The following is a 26,494-nucleotide window of genomic DNA, read 5'->3' as shown; positions in this document are numbered from 1 at the left end:
CGCCTGTACTTAGGTGTTGCTCATTCTTAAAGATCTCCAAGATATCATCAGCCACAAAGGGTAAACTAATACCATGTAGGTCAGGACTAAGTTTATTGCAAGAGCTACAGTAATAGAATCCTGCAAGTTTGAATGTCCTTAACCCTCCCTCACATTATCTTTAGATGAATGTGAGGGGAAAAAATAGATCCAGGATACCACAGACCTATCAGCCTGACCTCAATACCTGGGAAGTTTCTGGGAAATATAATCAACCAATGAATCTGTGAACACCTTACTTGGACTTTAGTAAGGCATTTACTAAAGTAGACCACAATCTACTACTTGATAAGATAGAAAAATGTGGGTTAGATAGCATCACCACCAGGTGGATTCATTACTTGCTGACCAACCACACTCAACATATAGTCCTCAATGCAACTGCAACTACATGGAGGGAAGTGTGTAGTGGTTCTGTTTTAGGCCCAGCACTCTTCACCATCTTTATCAAGGATTTGGATGAGTGGATAGATTGGGAACTCATCAAATTTGCAGATGACACCAAGATTGCAGGAATAGCCAACACTACAGAAGATAGGGTTATGATACAGAAGGATCTTGACTGATTTGAACAATGGGTGTTTTCTAACAAAAGGAAACTCAACAGTGGAAAAAGTAATGTACAGTACAGTATGGGTGTACAGTACCTCACTCAATAGTAGTAACTGTGAAATAGATCTTGGACACCTAGTGGACAATACTAAAATATGAGTCAGCAGTTGTCAAAAAAGTCAACATAGTTCTAGGCTGCATTAACAGAGGGATAGAATCAAGATCACATGAAGTGTTAATACCACTTTATAATGTCTTGCTTAGGCCACACTTGGAATACTGCATCTAGTTTTGGACAGATCATGTTAAATTAGATGTTGAAACTCTAGAAAGAGTACAGAGAAGAGCAAAAAAGGTGGTCAGGGGACTGGAGCTTAAAACATTGGTTTGGTCTAGTTTAATGAAAAGAAGGATTAGGAGTCACCAGATATCAGTGTTCCAATATCTCCGTGGTTGCCACAAAGAAGAGGGGGAACTGGGCTTGTTGGAAATGTTTTCTCGAGTTATTTATTGTGGTCCAGCCAGTGGTGTGATTCAACTATGTGAACAACCGGTTCTCTGTGTGGATGTAGCTTCCGGAAATCCATTCTGGAACTGGGCAACAAAAAATTAGCTACCAATTCTGCCAAAGTGGTGCGAACTGGCTGAATATCACCACTGGGTCCAGCCTCTAAGCATTCTTATTTGACTGACTCCTCCTCCTCTCCTTCAAGATCATTCCTATGATCGTAGAGATACAGAGATTTCACCATTAGCAACACATTAGCTATGGAAGAAGGAGCCTGCCTGCTTTTGTCTCTTGTTAGCTGTCCAGGAGTGGGCATGTCATGTATTATAGCCCACTTCTGTATGAAAGCCATGATTGAAGCTATATGACACCTCCAAACAAAGTGATCCTGAACTCTGTCTGACTTATCAAAACTTCATATGCCTTATGAATATTTTTCTGTCTCTTTTGAATATAAGATAATATATTCAAATATTTAAAACAATAAGAAGATAAAACATAATGTAACCCGAAAGTTGTCTGTCTGTCTATCTATCGGTCCGTCTTTCTGTCTGTCTCTCTGTCTGTCTGTCTGTCTGTCTGTCTCTCTCTCTCTCTCTCTCTCTCTCTCTTTGTGTGTGTGTGTGTGTGTGTGTGTGTGTGTGTTTAATTCATTTTATTTTAATTCCATTTATATCCCGCCCTTCTCCGAAGACTCAGGGCGGCTTACAAGCTTAGCAGTAGCCTTCATTCTATGTATATGCCTGCTTATTAGGGCTTTTCCCCCCCCAAGCAGCATTATTACAAAGTCAGCTTAATTGCCCCCAACAATCTGGGTCCTCTTATAAGTCTCTTTCTAAGTAAGAATATTATTAACCTTTTGTAGCCTTATATACATTATTTCTCATATATTTATTAACAGGCCATCTCTCTTAGGAGGCTTTCGCAATTAAACTATGGAATTTAATGTTAACATTCATCTTCTTCTTCTTCTTTTGCAACTCCATGTGAATTTTATTTCAGTAATCTGATATTTTACCTCTACCTCTATGTCAGAATGACTGTAATGTTTAATTCTGGCCTATAGCTAAAATGAAAGTTTTCATATTTTCTTTATTTAAACATCCATATCTATGTTTTGAACATATAAATTATTTCTCCTTCCCTCTCTCCTTATCTCTCTTTGTTCCTCTCTGTCTCTGTATTTAAGGTTCATTCTTTTCTCAGAAGTGTCAGATTCAACAACACTGTTGGTGAGAAGATCTCCTTTGATGAAAATGGAGAATTCATTGGTGGATATGATGTTATCAACTGGGTCACATTCCCAAACCAATCCTTTGTTAGGGTCCAAGTTGGAATGGTAGATCCCACGGTTCCAGCACACAAATTCTTCAATATTTCTATAGATTCCATCACCTGGCCAGGAGGTTTTAATCAGGTTAGCTGTCTGAATCTAGCTTCGTCTGCTTCATTTATAGAGTGTAAAAATTTCTTTATGAATGAAAGTCTTACAACCTCATCTCTGAAATAGCCTAAATATCAATATACTAAGGAAGGAAAAATATCTATATGAATGTTTACTTTTCTAATAGTTCATATAGGACATTGAACTCAATAATTGGACCCTCTGTTAATTATGGTAAATGATGGTTTTGAAATAAAAGCTACAATCCAGTGTACTGGCTTTCATCAGTCTGGTGACTTCAAAATTAAGAATTTGAGAAAACCCTCTTTAACCAGCACAAAAATCGTCTTTGGAGACTGGGGTTGATGGATGTAGAAAAAGATTGATACCAATAATTGTAGATATTTAATGAATTATTATTTCAAATCAATTAGATCTCAGAATGATGCAATCACATTACTTCTGCTTATCAATCCATTTTTATGCTGTTAATTCCATAGTAAGAATGTCTCTTCTTTTTCTTAAAATATTCGTTTTGTTCATTGATAGACATTACCTTTATCTCGGTGCAATGATCCTTGTGAGACAGGATACAGCAAGGAAAAGATAGAAGGGGAGTCTTTTTGCTGCTATGCTTGCCGTCGGTGTCCAGAGGGGAAAATATCAAAAATGAAGGGTAAGAATTTTCCAGATAAAATGGGACTAAGCCATGAGGGTACAACTCTGTCTATAATCCACTATATCAATTCCACTGTGTTCTTTTTCAGATGTAGATGACTGCTCTCCATGTCCAGAAGATCAATATCCAAATCCTGACAAAAATATGTGCATCCCAAAGCGGATCACCTTTTTGTCCTATGAAGAACCCTTGGGGATCAGTCTGACTGTTCTTTCACTTTTCTTTTCTTTAATGACAACTTTGATAATCACAATCTTCATGAAACACAAAGACACTCCCATTGTCAAAGCCAACAACCGGAATCTCACCTACATCCTCCTAGTTTCCCTCCTCTTCTCTTTCCTTTGCGTCTTTCTTTTTATTGGGAGACCCAACACGATTGTCTGTCTCCTTCGACAACCAGCTTTTGGCCTCATCTTTTCTGTGGCAGTTTCTTGTGTCTTGGCCAAAACCTTTGTTGTGGTTCTAGCATTCATGGCCACCAAGCCTGGTTCCGGATTGAGGAAATGGGTGGGGGGAAGAATGGTCAGTTTTATTCTTCTATCCTGCTCCCTTGTTCAAATGTGTGTTTGTGCTGTGTGGCTGATAACGTCCCCACCATACCCTGATTTTGATGCACACTCAGTGTCTGAAGAACTCATCATGGAATGCAATGAAGACTCGGTCATGTTCTACTGTGTTTTGGGCTTTATGGGTTTTCTTGCTCTGGTAAGCTTCTCTGCTGCTTTTCTAGCAAGGAAGTTACCCGATAGTTTCAATGAAGCCAAATTCATCACCTTCAGCATGTTGGTCTTCTGCAATGTTTGGCTGTGCTTTATTCCAACCTATCTAAGCACAAGGGGAAAATATACCTTGGCTGTGGAGATCTTCTCCATGATCTCCTCCAGTGCTGGCTTATTGGTGTGCATCTTCCTTCCCAAGTGTTTTATCATTGTGATGAGACCCGAACTGAATGATAAACATCAACTCATGAAAAGAAAGTTTTAACAAATCTTTCCATTTTCCTGATATCCTTTATATGTAGATGTTGGAGATCTTCCCCATTGGCACATTTGTATCAGCAATTTCAGTAAGATTGGCCTTCTATATTGCCCTCTCTCCTGAGATTTATATAGCTCAGAACTTTTTTTCCTTCTGTTAATGGGGACCATAAAATCATACAGATAAACAAATATCCCAAATGTGCTTTTTTTCAAGACAGCTGGACTACTTTGCACTACACAGGTGACCCTAATGACACAAATAAACCTCCAGGTGGCTTGAATGACTCTCTAAAATAATGCAAATGACCAGCTGTCTGCAAGGAGTATAAATCCTTCCATTCCCATTGTTATGTATTGGCTCAAGTGTAACACCACGTGGTAAGCTGGAGCAGCTAACAGCTCTCCAGCAACCCAGACTCTAGGTCTCCAGTGCTGCTATTGGCTGCCCTAGGTGGCAATGGGTTGCTTTAAACCTATTGGCTGCCACCTAGGGGCCAGGCTATAAATTGCTGCAAGCTGCAGCCCAATTCTCAGTTCAGATCCTGCAAGCAATAAACTATGAGCTTTGTTGAAGTCACTTACCTCGTCTCCTTTCCTGCGCGAAGAATTCACTACACAACACCCATCATCCAGTCAGAGCTGAAGAAGCATGTTGCATGAAACAGGACGTAGACCTGGATGACTGAGAATCTCCATAGTCAAAAACTAGCACAAATTGATGTATGTACATATTTAGTTGCATGATAGACAGCTAACTAAATATATAAATTAAATATAAATTGTCAATTTCTCTCGAGTGGTCATCTTAATTCATATGAATTAGAATGTGAAATAGAATGTGAAAAAGAAATGGACTTAAGTCCAAATGACCTTTTCATTTAAAAACATAGGGCTTCTGAATTGTTTCTGAAGCAAGCAAACGTTGTCAGTTTTCTAGATCATATCGTGTGTCAGTGGTTACCTAAGAAAAACGGGCTAAATTCAAAAGATCTTCCAGCTGGATATGTATGCCTTCTCCTCAGTAGCAAAGGCCAATGAAATCTCTGGCACAAAAATAATCCAAATAAATTCCAATACATTCTAAGATCCAATTTGAATAATGGTCTCTTTCTAGGAAATTAAATCAAGTATGATGACTGTGTAGAACAGCACCTTCCATAGACATAGGTCAAACAGAGTACTTGGCACTTGAATGAGATGCACATGATGATTCTAAATGCCAGCTGATGAAATCAATCTGATTTCTCTGGGTGACCATGTACCTCTCCCAGATCACTGGAGGCTTAACTTGGGATAATGGCCATACTTTGGATTTGATTTTCTTGTCAGAGCAATAGTAATGTCATCTGCAGGTGGTATCTGTCATTATCCCCTGTCATGTCCAGACCACATCCTAATAGCTGTGAGAATTTCCAATGCTCACCCCTTCTGCAGGGAGGTGGGACCAGTGGTGGGATTCAGCTGGTTTGCACCACTTCAGCAGAACCGTTAGCTAATTAGTTGTTCCCCAGGCCCAGAATTGACTTCCAGAAGCGGCATCCACACAGAGAACTGATTGTTCACATATTTGCACTCGGTGAACCATGTAACATCATTCTTAGTTTTCCTCCGGTGGATTATCCAACAGCTTTGGATGAGATATCATCAGCTTCTTCTGTTCTAACCAGGTAGTTTTTAATAGATTTAATAATATCTGTTTCATCCGTTCCATCCAGCTGGTCTTCATTTTGTTGAAATCGCATTAAACAATGATGTAGTATTTTTATGATACATGCCTTAAGAATATATGTAATTCCAGTATGCACAGGAAAATAGCTTTCTAAAAGAAGAAATATCATAGATTACACTGATGGTTTCAACTAATCAAAATACTAATTTTAATACAATACCATTGGGTGTCTAACAGAACAATGGCAGGGCTTGAACATCATATTGCAATCACCTCCATTAATATTATGTATCTTACCAAAGACTCATGAAGTCCCAGTGGAGAAGCTGACTCACAAGGAGGAAGCCATCATCCTCAGGGGGACCTGGTAGTCTGATGATGCACTGCCACTAAAGACCACGTTGAAGGCTGCAGATGTTGAATTCCCACTGATTTCATTGTAGGGTCTCCCTTCACCCGTACCAATAAAGGCAAAGTGGCCAGCAACCTGGGATGAATCCAATGAGTGGAAGTATCTGACAGCCAGCCATAGCCACTCAGTGGAGGGATAACTTTGATCGGCTGGACATGGGCGAAGGAAGAAATACCATTCACCAGATATTTACAAGTAGAAAAAACGCAGCCACCCCGACGAAGCACTAGCCCTGTGGTGATTGAGTGGACCGCCTCTCCATTCCCGAAGCCTGACCTGACATCAAGCTCGGTGCACTGGTGGAGCCCCGATCTCTACCGATGCCAAGCCAGCCCAGATTGACCCTAAAACAGGTTAGTCCTGAATATTACAGACAATCCACTAGTAACGAGTGATGCAGGCATCCTCTTAGCCCAGGTGGTGCCGTCGGTCTCCTAGCCCTGATCGTTACTGATGCCCTGCAAGCCCAAAGCGCTATTGGCACTATGCTAGCCCTGATCACCACCAGCACCCAGTGGAACCTGACCCCTATCGATGTCATGCCAGCCCTGACTGTCGAGCTCCCAGCTCCTCCGACAACCCATCTCCAGTGCTGCCATTGGTTGCCCCTAGGGCGGCAGTAGGGTGCTTCAAACCTATTGGCCACCTCCTAGGGGCCAGGTTATAAATTGCTGCATCTGCAGCCCTGTTCTCTAGTTCAGTTCCTGCAAGCAATAAACCATGATCTTTGCTGAACTCACTCGACTCGTCTTCATTCCTGTGCAATGAACCCAGTACACAACACTGGCAATGAAGGTGGGATCCTGCTTCTCCATTGGAGCTGAAAGTCACTAGGGGAGAGGCAGTGCACGCCTGGCGGGAAAAGCAATTCCCCCCCTATAGTCGGCTAACCAAGCCACGCTAGTGACCACACGCTCAGAGGACCAGTCCCTGAACAACGGAGAGGCAGGATTCGAAGATGCTGAAAATCAGCCGCAAAGACCAGCACAATGTCCAAGGTCGGACGGCTGTGAGAATTTAACATCAAGCAACCAGAAGAATGGCCCTCGTACCTGTCCCAGGTTGAAAACTACCTTCGTGTGAACTAGGTCGCAGAGGACGGACTGAAGGCTGCCACGCTGCTCTGTGTGTGTGGCCCAGGGACATTCGATCTAGCCGAGAACCTGTTCAAGCCCACACCATTGGAATCTCTCTGCTACACCGAATTGAAGAAGCTTGGAGAACACTTCCAACCCAAGATGTCGGTGATTGCATGGTGTTACACCTTTGAACAAAGAATACAGCAACTGGGAGAGACTGCGTTTGAGTACATTGTGGCCTTGAGGCAGGCCGCCTGCCTGTACCAATTTTCAGATGTCGAACAGCGATTGCGAGACCAGCTCGTCTGTGGCCTCCGCAACCAAGAGCTGCAGCAGAAGCTATTTGCCAGAGAGGTCCTATCGTTTGCAGATGCCCAGAAGGAAGTCATGGTGGATGAAGCCACCAGAGGAGCCGTCCAAGCTATCCAGCCTGCCAAAATGATGCAATGCGAAGAAGCCATCCACCACGAGGATGCGGAACTCAGAGGACCCCGAAGAAGACGTTGAAGTTGACAAGTTGCACAGACAACCCGACCAACAGCACTGCAGCAGCAAGCAACAAGAGACTACTTACAAGGCAAATCCCTTGCCTAGATGTCCAGGTTGTGGCAGCCGCCACCAATGCTGGGACTTCAGGCTCCGGACAGCCATGTGCCAGGCCTGCAGAAAAACCAACCACATTGCATCCATCTGCAGAGGTCGCCAGAGGGACCGGCCAGTCCAAAGATCTGACCAGGAGAGGTACCAGGGCCCTGGGGCCGTACAGCATGGGGTTTTGCTCAAGCCACTGAATCGTCTGCCGTACCGGGGCCCGACACTCCATTAAGCCCAAGTATAGACTTCAGGTGGAGCTGCAAGGGGTCCCCTGTAAGATGGAGCTGGACACAGCCTCCGCTGTTTCCATTCTTTCTCTGGACATTTAATTTTGTGTGCAGTCGCAGTAAGAGATGGGCCAAGCTGAAGCCCTCTGACATAATTCTAACAGATTTTCAGAATGCCAAAATCACAGTCAAGAGTGAAGCCACCTTGGTCGTTAAATTTAAGCGGTTTTCAGGGCACCTGGATGTTGTTGTAGCAGGGGGCCAGAGAATGAGTCTAATTGCACTCGATTGGTTTGATGCACTAGGCATCCAAGTAACCGGAATCAACCGGACACAAGTCGCGAGTCTTGCGACAGTTTGTGAGGAATTCGCAGACGTATTTGATTCAGCCCTAGGAACTTACACGGGCCCACCAATAGCATTCAAACTAGACCCAAATGTAGTTTCCGTCAGGATTAAGCCTCGCAGGGTCCCATTTGCCCTCAAGCACAAAATAGACATGGAACTAGACAAGCTTGTTTATCAGGGCATTTTGCAACCAGTAGATGGTGGGGAGTGGGAAACTCCTATTGTAACACCACTTAAAGCCAACGGGGAAGTCAGAATATGCACAGACTATAAATGCACAATTAACCGGGCCCTTAAACAGCATGCATACCCAGTCCCAGTAGTGAGCCACATCCTGGCATCTTTGCAGGGTGGCACCATTTTTGCGAAATTAGATTTGGTGCAGGCCTATCAGCAACTACCTGTTGAGGCCACGGCCGCAGCACAGACAATAGTAACCCACAGGGGGGGCATTCAAAGTTAAACGCCTGCAATTTGGGGTCATTTTAGCCCCAGGCATTTTTCAGGGAATCATGGAACGCACACTCAAGGGCATTCCGGGGGTCTGCCCCTATTTTGATGACGTGCTTATTGCTGGAGAATCCACAGAAGTACTAGCAAGGAGGCTCAAAGCCATCCTGCAAAGGCTGCGTGAAGCAGACATCAAAGTAAAAAAGAGCAAGTGCAGTATTGGGGTCCCTTCAACAGAATTTTTGGGGTTTTGCATTGATGCTGATGGCATCCACCCCACTGAGTCCAAGGTGAAAGCCATTCAGATGGCACCTAGTCCTAAAACAAAAGGAGAGCTGCAAGCATTCTTGGGCCTCCTCGAATTCTCCCACACGTTCCTTCCTAACAAGAATGCAGTGGCAGAGCCGCTTCGCAGGCTCTTAGATAAAAAAAGCTTATTGGAAATGGACTAGCATTCACGAAAAAAGTTTTCAGGACCTGAAGGCACTTCTTTTTTTTTTATTAAAAAGTTTTACAAAAAAATTTTTTTTTACAAAACATCCCCAAAACCCACCCACCCCAAACCCCCCCTCCCCCCACTTCCCAGAGCTGAATACAGGGTCATAAATATAATAATCATAATCTAACTAAAATTATCCATTATAAAATTAACCAAATTCATAATGTGCTTTAACTCTAACATTGATACATTCAAATTATTAGAAACATAATAATAATAACTTAAACAAAATATAATCAATACTAATACTGAAATTAATAAAAATCTAAGATCTACTCATAAGCTAAATGGAACTTTTTAGTCCCATATTTATTCTGAATAAGGGACGCGGTGGCTCAGTGGGTTAGGACGCTGAGCTTGATCGGCAGTTTGGCGGGTTGAATCCCGAGTGCCGCGTAGCAGAGTGAGCGTCTGTTACTCGTCCCAGCTTCTGCCAACCTAGCAGTTCGAAAGCACATAAAAATGCAAGTAGAAAAATAGGGACCACTCCAGTGGGAAGGTAACAGCGTTCCGTGAGCCTTTGGCGTCTAGTCATGCCGGCCACATGACCACAGAGACGTCCTCGGACAAGCGCTGGCTCTTCGGCTTTGAAACGGAGATGAGCACCGGCCCCTAGAGTCGAAAACGACTAGCACGCATGTGCGGGGGAACCTTTACCTTTACCTTTACCTTATTCTGAATATAATCTATCCATCTCCTCCAAACTGAAATATATCTTTCTTGCGAATGATCCTTCAAATAAGCAGAAATCTTAGACATTTCTGCAAGATTCGATACCTTAAGTACCCATTCTTCTATAGAAGGCAAACTATCCTTCTTCCAATATTGTCCCCCCAGTAACCGTGCTGCTGTTATCAAATTCAAAATCAAATTAGTGTCCTTAGTATCACAATCTATAACAATACCCAATAAAAACAATTGCGGAGAAAACTTTATCTTTCTCTTAAAAATCTTTTGAATGTTCCACCAAATTTTAATCCAAAAAGCTTTTATATTTCTACAAGTCCACCACATATGAAAATAAGTAGCATCTAAACTACTGCATCTCCAGCATTTAGACTGTAAGTTAGGATACATGTTAGACAACTTTTTGGGATCCAAATGCCATCTATAAAACATTTTATAAAAATTTTCTCTTAAATTTTGAGCCTGAGTAAATTTAATATTTCTAACCCAGATTACCTCCCAAATATCCAACGGAATTGGTTCCTGTATGTTTTGTGCCCACTTTATCATACAATCTTTAACTAATTCCGTTTCCGAGTCCAATTCAATTAAAACATTATATATCCTCTTTATATGTGCACGATTTGAATCTCTAATTTGTTTTACTAAATTTTCATCTATAATTGTAATGCCAACCTTCTGATCCAGCTTCCACCTAGCTTTCAGTTGGGTGTATTGGAACCAAGAGTAATTTATGTTTTCTTGTTTTAACTCATCTAATAATTTAAGTTGCCAATTATTCCCTTCCAATCTAAGTAATTCCTTATGGGACCTGAAGGCACTTCTGTCGGTCAGTTCCACTATCACCCATTTCAAGGAGTCTAAACCAGTTTGCTTAGCGTGTGATGCATCCCCATACGGGGTGAGTGAGTCACTTAGAGAAAGATGGAACTCAAGTTCCCATTGCTTTTTATTCAAGGACACTGTCCTCTGCTGAGCATAATTACGCTCAAATTGACAAAGAGGCATTGGCCATTGTAGCTGGAGTTAAAAAATTCCACGACTACTTATATGGCAGAGACTTCACGGTCTTCACAGACCACAAACCACTATTGGGGTTATTCACTACAGATAGACAGACACTCCACATATTATCCCCCAGAATGCTGAGATGGTCTATTTTTTTATCGGCTTATACGTTTAAGCTGATTCACAAACCCGGCAAAGAAATAGGCCATGCAGGCGGCCTGAGCAGGCTTCCACTGCCACAAATCATACCAGATCTGGCCTCAGCGGCCCGTGTTTTGTCCATTCAGGACTTGCCAGAGTTTGTTCTGTACCAGCCTACTACCGGCCCTGCAGAAAAGGCAGGGACAACCCCTTTACAAAAAGGCAAGAGGCTGGAACTAAGCCTGCCAAATTTATTGGCACAAAACAGAGCAAACAGAGCAAAACAAAAACACGAACCATGAAACAGGAGCTATTCAAACGGTTGCCTTCAGCAAACCATCCCTCCCACACATTCCCCTTTTAAACAGTTCAAGGCGTGGCTTCTCTCTGCCTCCTTCCGAGGTGCCCCATTGCCTTCCTCTGTTTACTCCTGATTGACTGCCTCCTGCGTCGGGCGTCCTTGAACAGGGCCAGCTGTGGGTCATCTTCATCCACGCTGTCAGGCTCACACAGCTGGGTCTGCGTAGTGACCAGATGAGAGGGGCCTGGCTGAGGGCTCTGCGAAACCTCAGGGCTGTCCTTTGCAGGCTCTCCAACACCCCCCTCCTCCTCTTCTGAATCGTCCGACCCAACTGCCGAACCCACAGGCTGACCCTGAATCACAACAGAGTTTCCCCTCCATGCAGGGAACATAGCTGCAGAAATGGCAGCTGACAAGACACTAAGTAGAGTGCTTTCTTGGGTACACACAGGGTGGCTGGATAAAAGCCCAGGCCCTGAATTTCAGAGTTATTTTACAAGGAGACATGAGCTATCAGCTCTCAAGGGTTATATCCTATGTGGGAACAGGGTCATAGTTTCTATCTCACTAAAAGACAGGGTTTTACAATCCCTACATGAAGGCCATCCAGGTATTGTTCGTATGAAAGCTTTAGCTAGAAGATACTTATGGTGGCCAGGATTAGATAAGGCCATTGAGGCCCAGGTGCATGGCTGTTACACATGCCAGTAATCAAGGCCTGAAATGCCGCATGCTTCAGTTCACAGGTGGGAGGAGACTCACACTCCCTGGTGTAGAATTCACATAGACTTCGCTGGGCCCTTTCAGGGACAGCTCTTCCTCATAGTGGTCGACAGCCACTCTAAATGGCTAGAAGTAATTCCAGTTGCAAACCTGACTACTGCTAGGACCATCCAGGTGCTTAAGAAACTCTTTTCCACACACGGGCTGCTGGATGTCGTAGTGTCTGACAACGGAGCCCAATTTACTGCAGCAGAATTTCAGGTGTTCCTGAGAGCGAACGTCATCAGGCATGCAATGTTGGCCCTGTTTCACCCTTCTACTAATGGTTAAGTGGAACACATGGTTTGCACCACTAAAGAGTCACTGAAGCACATAGTGTCTGGGGATTGGCACCACAGCCTGGTAGATTTTTTGCTGTGCCAACATTCCACGCCATGCACGGCTACAGGAAAAAGCCCAGCAGACCTGCGCTGGGAGAGGCGACTGATCATAAAACTGGACAGGTTGCATCCAGACAGGGTGGCAGCAGAAGCCTCTCACCCAAAACCCCCAAGGGGGCTGCAAGTGGGCAACGGAGTGTGGGCCATGAACTATGGGCATGGGAACTTGTGGGTGCCAGGAAAAATCACTAAAACCTCAGGCACTCTCTCCTACAAAGTGGGCCTAGAGGGCAGGCAAGTTGTCCGGTGCCACATCAATCAGCTTAGGAAGCGTTTCCTAGAACGGCCACAAAGTGAGGACTTCGTCATAAGTCCTTACCAAGGGCTGCACACTGGCAGCCAGGAGGATCCAGACATAGACTCTGAAGGCTTAAACAGCCAAAGCAATGGGGAGTTGGCCATAGAGGAGGGGAGCCCGGAAGTGCAACATGGTCCCCTGATGAAGAAAGCCAACCTGAGTCATACAGCCACTGTGCTAACTCTGCTGAACAAACTGACTTTGGGGTGGGGCAACCTGGAAGGGCCAGCCAGAGAGCACCAAGCCATCCTGAATCATTTGAACTGAGAGACACTGGTCTACCAGCCTGGCGGGCAAGCTGGTAGGCCAGGAAGTGCCTGGGTCCCCTAGGCGTTCCACAAGGGCTTGCAAACCTCCTGCTTATCTACAAAATTATGTTCTGAAATAATAAAGCTATAATGTTGTATGTACCTTTTGTACTGACTGCTGACCTACAAGATTGTCCTGAACAATGGAGCTATGATGTTTGTAAGTGCCTTATTGAGCTGCTAACAGGAAACCTGTTTTCACACACTGTAACCCATTGTAATTGTATTGCTGAAATTACTTTCTGTTGTTGCTATAATGTTGTTCGTTCTAGGGGGGAGGGGTGTAATGTATTGGGCTTCTTTTGTTAAAACCACATGGTATTGCTGGGAGGCTGTTGAGCAGGGAAGCTAGCTAACGGCTCCCAACTCCTCAGACAACCCATCTACAGCGCTGCTATTGGTTGCCCAAAGGGCAGCAATAGGTTGCTTCAAACCTATAGGCCGCTGCCTAGGGGCCAGGGTATAAATTGCTGCATCTGCCGCCCTGTTCTCTAGTTCAGATCCTGCAAGCAATAAACCATGATCTTTGCTCAACTCACTCGACTCGTCTTCATTCCTGCACAACAAACCCAATACACAACATATATAATGTATGACAGGTCAAATGGGTTGAGAATAGAATAGAATAGAATAGAATAGAATAGAATAGAATAGAATAGAATAGAATAGAATAGAATAGAATAGAATAGAATAGAATAGAATAGAATAGAATAGAATAGAATAGAATAGAATAGAATAGAATAGAATAATATGAATGGAATGGAATGGAATGGAATGGAATAGAATAGAATAGAATAGAATAGAATAGAATAGAATAGAATAGAATAGAATAGAATAGAATAGAATTGAATAGAATTGAATAGAATAGAATAGAATAGAATAGAATAGAATAGAATAGAATAGAATAGAATAGAATAGAATAGAATAGAATAGAATAGAATAGAATAGAATAGAATAGAATAATATGAATGGAATGGAATGGAATGGAATGGAATGGAATAGAATAGAATAGAATAGAATAGAATAGAATAGAATAGAATAGAATAGAATAGAATAGAATAGAATAGAATAGAATAGAATAGAATGTATATTTCAATTCCTATATTTACATTTGTATTTTCATTTTCTCTTCTGGCTCATGCCTTCCTGTCTCAGGAGGCCTTCAAATGTTTTGACAATGTTCACATATGTGACAGTCTCACTATCATTATCAAATTAGCCTGTTTGTCTCCTCCAGATCCTATGGGATCCTATGGGAAAAGGAGGAACTGGCCTTGAGAGATGATATTTATTGACCCATGATATTCCATCCCATGGCTGGGATCCCCAGAGCTTCATGAATTGATCAGATAGAATGTTGTTATTTGTGTCTGAACAACATCTCAACAAGACACATCAGACTGATCCACTTCAAATATCTTGTGGCAGACATAGACATTTGGACACAGAAAGGAGACACTCATGGAAGATGTTAGTATTCATAGAGCTGCTGTTAATAATAATGCCTCAAGTGGTGTGCAAGGTTCCTAGCCTTCAATGTGATCTTGACGAGCCTCTTCCTATTCATCACACATATCATCAGATTGGAGACATCAACATTGCTGGCATTATTTCTACATTCTTCACGTTTTCTGATCCTATTGATTTCAGTCATCATCCTTCTCAGGCACTTCAGAATGGATCTGTGTAAGTACATCATCAATTTATTGTCAGACTCTGGACCATTCTACTAAATCACATGATGCTTGAAATGTTTTCCTCTAATGACAAAGGCTCCTGAAAAAACACATCTTAAATAAAATGCCTAAGTTTACTTTATGTGAAGTGAAATTTCAACATCCACGTAAAGTTGAAAGAGAGGTCAAACTTCCAATCATACAAAACCACATCTAAATATATATAACCATAGAGGAAAACAAGTAATTCAAAGGGGCACTCATAATACCACTAGCTCTTTTAATGCCATCAGATTTCATGTTTCTATGTTTCTAGATATTGCACTGTTGTTGTTGTTGTTGTTAATTGTGAAGTTGTGTCTGACCTATAGCAACCAAAAGGACAACGTTCCTCCAGGCTTTCCTGTCCTCTACCACCTTCTGGAGTCCATTTAAGCTACTGCTTCAGTGACTCCGTCCAGCCACCTCATTCTCTGTCGTCCCCTTCTTCTCTTGCCCACAACCTTTCCCAGAATTAGGCTCTTCTCCAGTGAGTCCTTCCTTCTCATTAGGTGGCCAAAGTATTTGAGTTTCAGCTTCAGGATCTGGCCTTCTAAAGAGCAGTCAGGGTTGATCTCCTCTAGTACTGACCAGTTTGATTGGCTTGCAGTCCAAGGGTCTCGCAGGAATCTTCTCCAGCACCATAGTTCAAAGGATTCAATTCTTTGGTGCTCAGCCTTTCTTATCATCCAACATTCACAGCCATACATTGCAACTGGGAAGACCATAGCCTTGACTATACACACTTTTGTTGGCACAGTGATGTCTCTGCTTTTTAGTGTGCTGTCTAGATTTGCCATGGCTTTCCTTCCCAGGAGCAAATGTCTTTTAATTTCTTGGCTGCAGTCCCCATCTGCAGTGATCTTGGAGCCCAGGAAAATAAAATCTGTCACTACCTCCATTTCTTCCCCATCTATTTGCCAGGAATTGAGAGGGACAGATGCCATGATCTTGGTTTTCTTAATGTTTAGTTTCAACCCAACTTTTGCGCTCTCCTTCTTCACTCGTAACAAGAGGCTCTTTAGTTCCTCTTCACTTTCTGCCATTAGAGTAATATCATCTGCATATCTTAGGTTGTTGATATTTCTCCCAGCAATTTTAATTCCAACTTTTGATTCATCTAGCCCTGACTTCCTCATGATGTGCTCTGCTGCCTCTTTGAAATCCTGCCTGTACTTCTGGTAGTTCTTGATCCACATAGTGCTGGAATCTAGCTTGTAGGATTTTAAGCATAACTTTACTAGCATGTGAAATGAGTGCAATGGTGTGATAGTTTGAACATTCTTTGGCACTACCTTTCTTTGGAATTGGAATGTAAACTGATCATTTCCAATCCTGTGGCCACTCTTGAGTTTTCCAAATTTGCTGGCAAATCGAGTGTAGCACTTACTACATCTTCTTTTAAGATTTTGAATAGCTCAGCTGGAATACTGTCACCTCCACTAGCTTTGTTGTTGCTCAGCTTTCCTAAGGCCCACTTCACTTCACATTCTAGGATGTCTGGCTCTAGGTCAGTGACCACCTCATCGTGGTTATCAGGGATGTTAAGCTCACTCTTGTATAGTTCTTCTGTGTAATTTGGTACCTCTTCTTAATTTCTTCTGCCTCTGTTAGGTCCCTGCCATTTTGGTCCGTTATCAAGCCCATTTTTGCATGAAACGTTCCCTTCATCTCTCCAATTTTCTTGAAGAGATCTGTAGTCCTCCCTATTCTATTGTTTTCTTCTATTTCTTTGCACTGTTCATTTAAGAAGGCATTGTTATCTCTTCTAGCTATTCTCTGGAATTCTGCATTCAATTGGGTGTATCTTTCTTTTTCTCACTTGCCTTTCATTTCCCTCCTGTCCTCAGCTATTTGCAAAGCTTCCTCAGAAACCATTTTCCTTTCTTGCATTTCTTTTTCTTTGGGATGGTTTTGGTTGCTACTTCTTGTAAAATGTTATGAACCTCCGTCCATAGTTCTTCAGGCACTCTGTCTATCAGATCTAATTCCTTAAATCTATTTGTCACCTCTACTGTATATTCAATAGGGATATGATTTAATTCATACCTGAGTGGCCTAGTGCTTTTCCCTACTTTCTTCAGTTTAAGCCTAAACTTTGCAATGAGAAGCTCATGGTCTGAGCCACAGTCAGCTCCTGGTCTTGTTTTTATTGACTGTATAGAGCTTCTCCATCTTTGGCTGCAGAGCACATAGTCAATCTGATTTCTGTCTCCATGTGTAAAGCCGTCTCTTGGGTTGTTGGAAAAGAGTGTTTGATATGACCATCGTATTCTCTTGACAAAATTCTATCAGCCTGTGCCCTGCTTCATTTTGTACTCCAAGGCCAAACTTGCCTGTTATTCCAGTTATCTTTTGGCTTCCTACTTTAGCATTCCAATCACCCATGATGATAAGGACATCATTTTTTGGTGTTAGTTCTATAAGGTGCTGTAGGGCTTCATAGAACCGGTCAATTTCATCCTCTTCAGCACTGGTGGTTGGGGCATAGACTTGGACTACTATGATAGTGAATGGTTTGCCTTGGATTCGAACTGAGATCATTCTGTCATTTTGAGGATTGTATCCCAGTATTGCTTTTCCTACTCTTTTATTGACTATGAAGGCTACTCCATTTCTTCTGAGGGATTCTTGCCCGCAGTAGTATAACTGATGGGCATCTGAATTAAATTCACCCATTCCTGTCCATTTTAGTTTGCTGATTCCTAAAATGTCGATGTTCAGTCTTGTCATCTCTTGTTTGACCACGTCCAGCTTTCCTTGATTCATGGATCTTACATTCCAGGTTCCTATGGACAAAAAATCTTTACAGCATCGGACTTTCCTTTCACCACCAGATACTTCCACAGCTGAGCATCCTTTCGGCTTTGGCCCAGTCGCTTCATTCTTTCTGGCGCTACTAGTACTAGCCCTCTGCTCTTCCCCAGTAGCATATTGGATGCCTTCCGACCTGAGGGGCTCATCTTCCAGCATCATATCTTTTTGTCTTTTGGTACTGTCCATGGGGTTTTCATGGTAAAGATACTGAAGTGGATTGCCATTTCCTTCTGCACTGGATCACGTTTTGTCAGAACTCTCTGCTATGACCTGTCCATCTTGGGTGACCCTGCACGGCATAGCTCATAGCTTCATTGAATTATGCAAGCCCCTTCACCATGACAAGGCAGTAATCCATGAAGGGGATTACACTGATACATTCCACTAAAGGTGTTATACTGAAGTGTTGAACGTCCCATGAAATGATATGATTGCATGTCCTGATATAAGCTATTATGAAAAGCTGAAGGTTCATACTGGACCTTTCTCATGTTTTCAGAAATAATGCTTCCAACTTCAAGCCAATTTTTCTCTTAAAAATAACTCCAGTTCCTGTACGGGCATATATGAACTAGTGTTACACTTTGCATATTCCAGGATCTTAGCTGAATAATCAAAATATGTTGATTAAATTTCCAATAAATGTTTTTTATTTAAGGATTGTAGCTGCCATGATATAAAGCAGACCTTTCTTCATGTGTTTTTTTACAGAATAATTTTTCAGAGTTACCAGCATGTCCTGGCCTTAGCGTTTACTCTAAAAGAGATCAATGAAAATCCGCAGATCCTACCCAATGTCACGTTGGGCTTCCATATTTTTAACAGTCATTTTAGTGCAAGCTGGACCTATTTTGCCTCAATGCTTCTGCCTTTCACTCAGGGCAAATTCATCCCTAACTACAAGTGTGGGGTCCCAAAAATTTTAGCTGCAGTCATTGGGACACCGGATATCTCTCTTCACATGGCAGCTGTATTGTGCATCTACAAAGTTCCTCAGGTGAGACGTGCTGAAGATATTCATTATTATATTGCCATAACTCTCCAGAAGTCTGCATGCTTCTTTCTTTAAAAAAGGGAACAAATTCAGATTCCTAGATATTATGTTTTGCTTGATAGGATTACCATAGCAGCATGAGTAATCATAATGCTGAACAGACAGTGAGGATATTGAGGGTAGAAAAATGTCCCCCAATACCAGACACTGAATTAAGAGTTGGAGGGGACCTTAGAGGTCTTCTAGACCAACCGCTGCTCAAGCAGGAAATTCTAAACTAGTTTGTAAAAATCGTTGTTCAATCTCTTCTTAAAAACCTCAAATGATGGAGCAGCCACAACTTCTAGAGGCAAGTTGCTCCACTGATTAATTGTTCTAAGTTAGTTCTCTCCTAGAATAAATTTCTATCTATTGCTTTTTGTCCTGGCTTCAGGTGCTTTTCTTTAATTCTTGTCAACCTCAGTATATAGTGGGACATCTTGGTTGATATTTCCAAATAAAAACAACTAGTTGCATAATGTTTCACTTTATAAGCTCAAGGGCACCCGGAGACTCAAATGAAGGTACACATTTTCAGAGGTTCACTTAGACCTTCACATTCACATATGTTTGTCTTCCTGCAGTTGACCTATGGCTCTGCTCCAGCTATGGATAAAGACACTCAAGCAATTTTCTTCCAGCAAATGTTTCCAGATGAATCCCATGAACATAAGGGCCTCATGCAGCTACTGAAATACTTAAGATGGATCTGGGTTGGAATTCTTGTAGTAAAGGATGAGAAAGCAGAGAAATTTGTCCAGGAGGTGGTCCCCACCTTTTCAGAGTACGGCATCTGCACTGAGTTCATAGCAGAGTTACCAAAAATGGATTTCTATAATGATTTTACTTCTGTTTTGGATGAAGGACTACAGATATACCATGTTCTCATGAACAGCACAGCCACTGTGATAATTGTATGTGGTGACATTTCTGCTATGACAGTTCTGAGAACTTTCCTCAAGTTATCAGAAGTGGAGGATATACCAAAGAAGCAAAAGATCTGGCTTATAAATGCTCAGACAGATTATACTTCCATGTCCCTTCATAACACTTGGGACATCCATTTCCTACATGGTGCTTTATCCTTTGCAGTCCACACGAAAGATGTTCAAGACTTCCAGGAATTTCTTCACAATCTAAGTCCAAACAATGACCACCATGATCATTTTCGGAAAGATTTTTGGGAACAGGCATTCGGTTGTTTCTTCCCTAATTCAAAAGCACAATTGTCTGAGAAAACTTGCACTGGACAGGAGAGAATTGACACCCTTCCTACATCTGTGTTTGAAACACGCATCAGTGGCCAGAGTTACAATATTTACAATGCAGTCTATGCTGTGGCACATGCTTTGCAATCTCTCTATTTATCCAAAGCCAGGGAAAAATCAATAATGAAAAAAGGAAGGAAACAGTTTCACAACCAAATGTGGTGGCAGGTAAGAAACCACCATATCTGTCGTTTCAAGATCCGTCCGTAAACTTTAAAAAAAAACAATATTCTTTGGGGCAATTGGCCTTAGATCTAAAACTGAGATGTAGTATTTCATTACCCATTTGTAATATGTTTCTGTCCATGAAATTAGAATCAGAATCAGAATAGAGCTGGAAGGAACCTTGGAGGTCTTCTAGTCCAGCCCCCTGCTCAAGCAAAACTTCCTATACCATTTCAGACAAGTGACTGTCCAGCCTCTTCTTAGAAACCTCCAGTGATGAAGCATTTACAACTTCACCCAAGCTTTCCACTGGTTAATTGTCTTCGCTTTTAAGAAGTTTCTTCTTAATTCCAGTTTGCTTTTCTCCTTGATTAGTTTTCATCCATGGTTTCTTCTCCTGTACTCTGGTGCTTTGGAAAATAAGCGGATCCCCTCCTCTTTGTGGCAGCCTCTTAAATACTGGAAGACTGCTATCATTTCCTTCTTTTCTCTAGACTATCCAAAACCAAATCCTGCAACCATTCTTTATATATTTTACTTTCCAGGCTTTTAATCCTCTTATTTGCTCTTCTTTGTATTAAATGCCTGTCAAGCCCAAAATGTTTTGGTAACACACGATGATGGTTTCTTTATTGTTTCTTTATTGTTTCACACCTATAGACAAAACCTTGCAGAACTCAGCACTCTACTGTGAAATGTAAGAGACAGTTACGGTCATCTTCTTTCTCCCACACATATGAATTGCCTTTTACTTCTCTGAAAAGCATCTCCTCCATCCTGGGAATCCATCTTCTTTACTATGTTCCATCACTCTGCCATAAATTCAGTCTATCAGTTAATGGAAGAAGCGTTCTACACTCTCTACATGATATGCTGAAATTGCTTTTTGTTCTACTGTAGATGATTTGTTTGGAATGTTTGCATTTAGTCAGAACCAGTTCTTTGATGACTGAAAGTATAATCGTACTCACATTTTTAGAATTTCCGGAAAAGGATTTTTCCATGCATTTATTTATTTATTTAGCATCTGGGATACAAAATCAGGGAAATCTACAATTGCTAGACACAACACAGTCCTGACAGTCTAAATTGCTAGTTCATTCTGTTTGGCTTTATGTGGTTATCCTGGGTGCACTGCAGGAGGCGAACTAGCTTACCCTAGCTGATGCTTGGATTTTTGGCTCCTTCAGGTTCCTCTACTGGTCTAGTTATGTGTTGTGTAACCTCACATCTGGCCACATCCAGTGCTGTCTTCCACACTTTGCAAACATAAATGCAGCTATGTTTTTCTCAGTGTAGTGGTACCTGTTTATCTACTTGCAAAACTGCATGCTTTTGAATTGCTGGGTGGGCAGGAGCTCACCCCATCTCACAGAGCCTGGCTCGAACCACCAAAGTCCAAACCATTTCTGGCCACCTGTTCCAGTGTCATTAAGCCACTGTGAAAACCCATCCCTTGAAACTGTGTTCTTGTTTTAATCCATATGTGGTAGAGGAAGGACTGGTCATTACATTGTGACATCCTTTCTGAGGAAAAAGATTCAGCATGCTGAGATGTTCCCTTTCCATCAGGCATAAGGTTCCCACCTCTTCATAGACCAATTGGGAGTCACTTGCATTTCACCACTCACATATTCACAGCAACACATGCATAATTTTAGAGCATATGAATAGAGATGAGAACAGCCTTATATGCTTCCTGGAACACAGTTTTAGGAGAGACAGATAAGGGTATCAAGGCTGCTTTAATATCTCAGGGCCTTGATAAAAAAATGTACAAAGGCAAAATATTATTTTGAGCCTAGTTTTTGTGAGAGATATGTACTCCTATTTGATGAAAGAATCATAGATTTCAAAATGGACATTTAAGCCACCAAATCCAGCACCTACTTAATGCAGGATTTCAAATTCCAGCAGCTCCTGCAGATGTTGATTCTTCCTTTACTTGAATGCATCAAATAAAGGAAAGGGCATTACCCTTTGCTCATCAATTCCCATTGCCTAAATTCTTATACTTAGACATGATTTCTTAGGAAGAACATAGTTTCCTAAAATCATTTTCTACATTAAGCTTTGATTTTACTATCGAAAAGTAGGGGTGCAATAGCTGAGTGGTTAAAGACATTGAACCTGTCAGCTGGAAATGTGATTGCCTAGGTTTGAGACCTAAGTGCCACCGAATAGAGTGAGTTCCTGTTACTTGCTCCAGCTCCTGTCCACCTAGCAATTCAAGAGCATGCAAATGTTAGTAGATTAATAGGTATCACTTCAGCAGAAAGCATGCAGTTGCGAGTATATTAAATAGTGGGAAATAACAGCATTCTGTGCTCCTTTGACGTAGAGCCATGCTGGCCACATGACCACAGAAAATGTCTTTGGATAATGCTGGCTCCTTCAGCCAAGAAACGGAGATAAGCACCACACACTAGATTAAGACACATCTGTACAGGAAAATCTTTATCTTTACCTAAAAGTATGTGAGTCTGTCTTCCATTATGCTACACCTTTTGCAGGTAGTTCTTACTTAACGATGATAATTGGGGCCAAGGTTTCCATTGCCAAGTGATCTGTTATAAAGTATGATGTTACTTGATCATGGGGCTTACTAATACCAGTTCCAGATGATCCCAGTTAATGTTGTTAATTGAGGACTGCACAGGTTTTCAAGCAAGGAACTCATGTGATCACAACTTCCAACCTCCTTCTGGCTTCCCCATTAACTCTGATTGTGAAAAGCCAGCAAGAACATTTGCAACTCACAGTCATGTAACTATGGGATAACATGATAATCAGAAGTTCAAGACAGTTGCCAAGTTCAAGAATTGTGATCATTGAGGCTTGAGTGTTTTTATCTTCTACAGTGCTAACAAGAGTCAGATGTCAATGCCTTTTTTCTCTCCTTGCACCGCACATTTTCTTTTCCCCCTCTCTTTTTCCTTCCCCTAAATTATTGTTTGCATTTTTCTTTGTGTTTTCTATAATAGATAGGTAGATATGTAGGTAGGTAGGTAGGTGGATGGATAGATAGATAGATAGATAGATAGATAGATAGATAGATAGATAGATAGATAGATAATAGATAGATAGATGATAGATAGATAGATAGATAGATAGATAGATAGATAGATAGATAGATAGATAGATAGATAGATAGATAGATAGATAGATAGATATATCCACAGACACACAGATAGATGGGACCACAGGAGTCCTGCAACAGCCTGAATTTCAAGGAAATCGTAAGTACCACTCATTCTGCACCACTGCAAATGCAAATGGTAGCTGAACAAGTGGTCATTAAAGGAGAATCACCTGTAGTTAGGTATTGCTGTGCTGCCTCATTCATAAAGATCTCCAAGATATCATCAGCCACAAAGGGTAGAACCAAGACCATGTAGGTCAGGACTAATATTATTGCAAGAGCTACAGTAACATAATCCTGCATGTTTGAATTCAGTTTCAATTTGAATTTCAACTTTGTTGTCAAAGTACAACATGTGTACAATGAGATTAGCTGACCCTCCCTTCGTGAACCCCCCCACCACAATTCACAGTGACAACAAACCCACCGTCTTGTTACACCATGTACAATGCGCCGGCCCCGCAAGTCTATCATACATGGAGTTATTTCCCATTCAGGATTCTGACAGCCCATGGATAGAAACTGCTCTTCAGCCTGTTGGTGCGGCTGGCTATGCTTCTATATCTCCTACCCGATGGTAGGAGAGTGAAGAAGTGCTGACCAGTGTGTGAGTCATCCCTGAGGATTTTCCTCACTCTTCTAAGGCACTCTCTAGCAATGTCATCTAGTGGTATCAGAGAACAGCCCACAATGTTTTCTGCTATGCTCACCACCTTCTGTAATAACTTCTTATCTGTGACTATCAAGCCAGCATACCACACCATAATATATTGTGAGAGGACGCTTTCCATAGTAGACCGGTAAAAGAAGGTCATCAGTCGTTGTTCCCCTTTGTTCTTGCACAAGACACTGAGGAAGTGGAGTCTCTGTTGGGCCTTTCTGGCCACCTGGGTTGTGTTGATTTTCCAGGTAAGGTCTTCACTGATGTAGACTCCCAGAAATTTAAAGGAGGAAACTCTCTCCACACAGCCCCCCCTCAATGTAAAGTGGGGCGAGTTCCTCTTTTTTCTTCTGGAAGTCTAACACCATCTCCTTTGTCTTGCCGATGTTCAGGGACAAGTTGTTTTCTAGACACCATGAGGATAGTTTTTGTACCTCCCCCCTGTACGCTGTTTTGTCTCTGCCTGTAATAAGACCCACTACAGTGGTATCATCTGCGAACTTAATGATCACAGTGGATGGGTCAGACAATACACAATCATATGTGTACAGTGAATACAGGTAGGGACTAAGCACACAGCCCTGAGGCAAGCCAGTGTTGAGCTTCAGGAAGGTGGATGTAACAGACCCAACCCTCACTGTTTGTCCCTCAGAAAGTCTTTAATCCAAAAACAGATATCTTTAATCTACCAACAAGGCATCGGCATTAACCATATTCCTCATGTTGCCCTTATGGTTGGATAAGTGCTGCAGTCTCTGCCACACTAGCTTCAGGTTGTTATCTGCTAGGTGGTTCTCCACCTTATGTTTATATTGTTGTTTTGCCTTACCCCTCCCTCACATTATCTTTAGATGAATGTGAAGGGAAAAAATAAATCCAGGAAACTACAGACCTATCATCCTGACCTCAATACCTGGGAAGTTTCTGGAAAAGATAATTAATCAATTAATCTGTGAACCACCTAGAAGCAAGCAAAGTCATAATCAAAAGCCAACATAGGTTTGTCAAAAACAGATCATGCCAGACAAATCTTACTGCATTCTTTAACCAGGTGACAAAATTAGTGGACCAGAGGAATGCTGTGGATATAATTTACTTGGACTTTAGTAAGGCATTTACTAAAGTAGACCACAATCTACAACTTGATAAGATAGAAAAATGTAGGTTAGACAGCATCACCACCAGATGGATTCAGAACTTGCTGACCAACCGCACTCAACATATAGTCCTCAATGGAACTGCAACTACATGGAGGGAAGTGTGTAGTGGTGTAGCTCAAGGCTCTGTTTTAGGCCTAGCACTCCTCAACATCTTCATCAATGATTTGGATGAGTGGATAGATGGGGAACTCATCAAATTGGCAGACGACACCAACCTGGCAGGAATAGCTAACACTCCAGAAGATAGGCTTAAGATACAGAAGGATCTTGACACATTTTAACACTGGGTGTTATCTAACAAAATGAATTAAACAGTGGAAAAAGTAATGCACAAGTATAGTACAGGTGGTATCTCACTCAATAGTAGTAACTGTGACATGGATCTTTTTTTTTTAATCCCATTTATATCCCACCCTTCTGCGAAGACTCAGGGTGGCTTACAATCTAAGAAGCACAAATCAATGTGCTTAGCAATAGCCTTCATTCTATGCATATGCCTGCTTATTAGGGCTTTCGCCCCCCCCAAGCGGCATTTTTACAAAGTCAGCTTATTGCCCCCAACAATCTGGGTCCTCATTTTACCTACCTCAGAAGGATGGTAGGCTGAGTCAACCTTGAGCCTGGTGGGACTCGAACCTGCACTAATTGCAGGCAGCTGGTGTTACTTAAGGAGGCATTAGCCCACTGCTCCACCAAAGATCTTGGAGACCTAGTGGACAATACTTAAATATGAGCCAGCAGTTGCCAAAAAAGTCAACACAGTTCTAGGCTGCATTAACAGAGGGATAGAATCAAGATCAGCACTTGTCCGAGGATGTCTCCGTGGCCGGCATGACTAGACGGCAAAGGCGCATGGAACGCTGTTACCTTCTCACCATAGTGGTCCCTATTTTTCTACTTGCATTTTTACGTGCTTTTGAACTGCTAGGTTGGCAGAAGCTGGGACAAGTAACAGGCGCTCACTCTGTTACACGGCATTTGGGATTCGACCAGCCAAACTGCCGACCTTCTGATCGACAAGTTCAGTGACCTAACCCACTGAGCCACTGCGTCCAAAATCTTAGGGGTCATCAAAAAGAAGAGGAAGAACTGGGCTTGTTTGAAATGTTTTCTCAAGTTATTTATTGTGGTCCAGCCAGTAGTGGGATTCAAGTATGTGAACAAATGGTTCCCTGAGTGGATGCAGCTAATAATAATGATGATG

The sequence above is a fragment of the Vipera berus genome, assembly GCF_964194415.1.
Source record: "Vipera berus genome assembly, chromosome: W".
NCBI lineage: Eukaryota > Metazoa > Chordata > Lepidosauria > Squamata > Viperidae > Vipera > Vipera berus.
Note: the sequence above shows the minus strand (reverse complement) of the source record.